Source organism: Microtus ochrogaster, chromosome 6, assembly GCF_000317375.1.
Source record: "Microtus ochrogaster isolate Prairie Vole_2 chromosome 6, MicOch1.0, whole genome shotgun sequence".
NCBI classification, from domain to species: domain Eukaryota; kingdom Metazoa; phylum Chordata; class Mammalia; order Rodentia; family Cricetidae; genus Microtus; species Microtus ochrogaster.
Genome location: NC_022013.1, coordinates 77963605 through 77967395, shown reverse-complemented (window position 1 = coordinate 77967395; position 3791 = coordinate 77963605).

The following is a 3791-nucleotide window of genomic DNA, read 5'->3' as shown; positions in this document are numbered from 1 at the left end:
GGAGCCAGGGTGGACATCTTCTGCACACACTGTCAGCACCCATATTTGGCCCCCAGGGAAGGCTCTATCATCCCTTTGAGCCTCACCCTGTTGGGGGAGGGGGGCTTTGCCATTCCCTCTGGGTCTGAGGCTGTGGGTCCCTTACATGACCACACCCATGTCAGCAGCACACATTCACTCAGGACGGCCCACTCAGGGTTTCCTCCACTCCCGACAGATATACGCAACTTCGGTTAATAATTTTTTCATTAAAATGAATTAAAGCGTATGTGTTATGCGAATGCAATAACCACTACAATGAGTAAAACATTTGAAAAACAAGGCGTGGGCACTGTCCAGACTGAAGGCTGGGGACTGGGTCAGCTCCCTGGAGTACCACAGAGACCCACAGGCAGTGAACGAGGTGCGTGCGTGTCAGAGGGGTGGCTCGGCAGGCAAGATGAGCCTGACACCATCAGTCCTTGTACACAGAAAGGACTCACTCTGTAGACTGGCCGTGCTCTTGAATCTCCAGGCTGAACCTTGTGAAAATATGATCTCTATATCCCATCAGCCCTCACCCAGGGGACAGCTCCAGGCCCCACTGCAAGAGTCATGCGGATCTTCAAAGGAAGGACTCGGCCCTGGAGAGCCTGCTCTCCCATCCACTCACCCAGCACGTTGCCGCTGAGTCCCTAAGCAGTCTAACCAAGCCTGGCCCTGGACCATGGGGATGAAATTCAATGCATGGTCAGGGTTGCAGCAGGAAGGAAGTGTGATTCCTCTGCTCACTCCTGGGAAAATAGCAGCTATTTCCTTACAGTCCCCATGCTGGAGACCAGAGGGTGAACACCACATCTAAGTTTCTCCTCGGTGTCCAGAGCCCAGCTCACACCCAGGTGGTGAGGCTTCACAGTGAACGGATTCTGGCTGAAGGAGCAAGGGCATGCGGCAGTGAATGAGGTTCTGGACCCTTGGCTCATGCTCCCTGGGGAGGAGGGGCCCAACCCTGGAGAGAGAAGCAAAAATGGAGGCATCATAGGGCAGCCGGAAAGTTCACTCTGCTCCCCGGGGAAAATCGTGCCAGTGACAGCGCCGTGGGTTGGCAGGCTGGGGAAGCAAGAAAGCCTGATGCTCAAGAGCTGCGAGGGACAGTGGCAGTGGGAGGGTTGGCAGGCTGGCTCAGAGGGCAAAGGTGCTTGCCACCAAGCCTGGTGTGTTCAAACTTCAGCGCCCACATGGGAGAAAAGAATCAATAATAATCCAGCAATATTTCTTTGCCCTTCCCAGATGGGAGACATGTGTATACAAGCACATACATACACAATAAATGAACATTTTAGTTATTTTTTTCCTTTTTTTTTTAATTTATTGTACAATATTCTGTCTGCTTGTATGCCTGCAGGCCAGAAGAGGGCGCCAGACCTCATTACAGATGGTTGTGAGCCACCATGTGGTTGCTGGGAATTGAACTCAGGACCTTTGGAAGAGCAGGCAATGCTCTTAACCACTGAGCCATCTCTCCAGCCCCCCATTTTAGTTATTGAGTAGAGAGAAGGTATCGTGGTTAGTTTTGGCTGTCTACTCGACATTACCTGGTACCATCTGGAAAGCAAGCCTGAAGGAAGGGCCGTATATCAAGTTCCCCGTGGGCATGCTCTTGATGGATTTAACTGATGTGGGGAGATCCCCCTGAAAGTGGGCAGCACCACTCCCTGGTTTAGGGCCCTGGGCTGGGTAAGAGAGAGAAAGTTAGCTAACTGCTACGTGTGCCTGAGATTAACCAGGGGCTGTGATTGACAAAGGAGGACACACTGTGAACAGCCTCCCAAGAGCCAATCAGGTAGACAAATCAGATAAGAAACTGGAGCAACCGGCCAGGGGACATGCAACAATTGGGGGCCTATAGGATCACTTTAACCTGAGACCGCAGGACAGGTGACTGTACCCAGTGGCCCGAACCAACGTGAGCAGGGAAAGGAACGGCTGAGGAAAGTTCTCAGAATCCGAAGCTACCACTATGAAAACAGCAGGTTGCATAAGACTACAAGGGAATAGAAGCCACTGAGAACGAATTCAAAATGTCCAACCGAGAAAATAAGGCAGAAAAGTCACTAAAGAAACTGCAAAAGACAGCGTGTGGTGGCAAATGCCTTTACCCCTTGCACTTGGGAGGCAGAGGCAAGCAGATCTTTGTGAGTTCAAGCCCAGCCTGGTCTACAGGCCAGCAAGGACTATAGAGTAAGGGCCTTCCTAAATAGAAAAGGAAGGAGAGTTTTCCAAATCTGAAAAAAAGAAAAACGACAAATTTTCCAGTTTTGAAAGGCCCACCAAGGACTACCCAGGATGCCACGGGTGAGAGGGGCCCACACCACAGGTGCATGTTTAATTTCATGTTTAATTACTGAATTACTGCCACTGTCACAGGCAGAGATACGTGGAAGTGGGGCCATTAGCAACTTCTGCCCCCTGCATTCCCAATGGCGGATTCCTGGCCCCAGAGCCTATCCAGCCCCTCAAAGTCGCTGTGGGGCATCTCTGGCTATGTGATCAGGCAGGATCAGTCTTACCTAGATATTGTTTTTCCATAACATGGTCTTTTTAAGGGCACTAGAACTAGGTTGGCTACAGCTTGCTGGTCTATTTATGGTCCTGCCTCATTTGCCTGGAAACGTCCCTCCGACATCCCGTAAGCAGCTTTAGACTACAGTTCTCCAAGGAGAAAAACGTGGATTCTGGAGCCACACCGTCTGGGTTTGAATGGTATCTCTGCCTTTTATGAGCTTGGGCGAGTTACCCAACCTCTCCGTGCCTCAGCTTCCTTGGCTATAAAACGCGAACGTAAACAGAAGCTACTTCAATGGACCACAGTGAAGACTCAGCCTTTAATATGTCCGAGGAGCTTGGAGCAGCACCTGTTCACAAAGGAACAGTGGGTCAGTGGCTACCAGTATAGCTTCGAGCATAAAAGCAACAGAGCCTCATCAGATCAACCAGACTGGGAGAAAGGGCGCGGTGGGAGTGGGTGGCCCTAAAAGTGAGGGACCTTTCTAGCCGTCGGCCCCCGCCCCAGCCAGGCATCTGTGGGGTCAGCCCTTGCTGCTTTCATCACAGCCACTCACAGTCTGGAAGTAGACCAAAGCCTAAACCCACTGGTGATGGGACAGACTGCACAGGGAGGGGAAGGGAGTTTCCTTCCTCCAGCGTTCTATGCTACATGATGTCCCACCACACAGACAGACCACACATGGGCTTTAAAATAAGTCCCCTCTGAATCTCACGTCGCTAGCTACAGCTACTCCGCCAGGTACATCTAGAGGACCACGGTGCGTATCCATGTGTATCTGTGGGTCCCAGTGGAAATATTTTTACAGCACAGGAATGGGCGACCGCTGTGAGCCAGGGTGATGTGAGCTCTCCAGGTCTGTGCTCACTCCAAGACTTAAGTGGAGATAAGATTTTCCCTCTGCTCTTTGGGTGCTTCTGGTCTTTGCCAAGCCCCTGGAAACCATAGCAACTTGACAGGTGTGGCTGCCTCTACAACATCAGGCTGTCTGGTGGGCTTATTAACTACACAGCTGGGTCAGCAGGCTGGGGGTCCTGATTCAGCAGAGACTGCAAGCAGTCCAGAAAATCCATTTGTAACAAGATCGTGGGTGATTCTGCCACTAGCGATCTGGAGGCCAAATGATGGGTGAGCTCAAGGATTCCTGGGAAGGCAAGAGGCCATAGTGACACTCAGTGAGCCGCCATTTCTCCTCTCATTCTGGAACAAACTTGTTTAAAGTCTCCTGGCAGACTAGGGAGAGAGC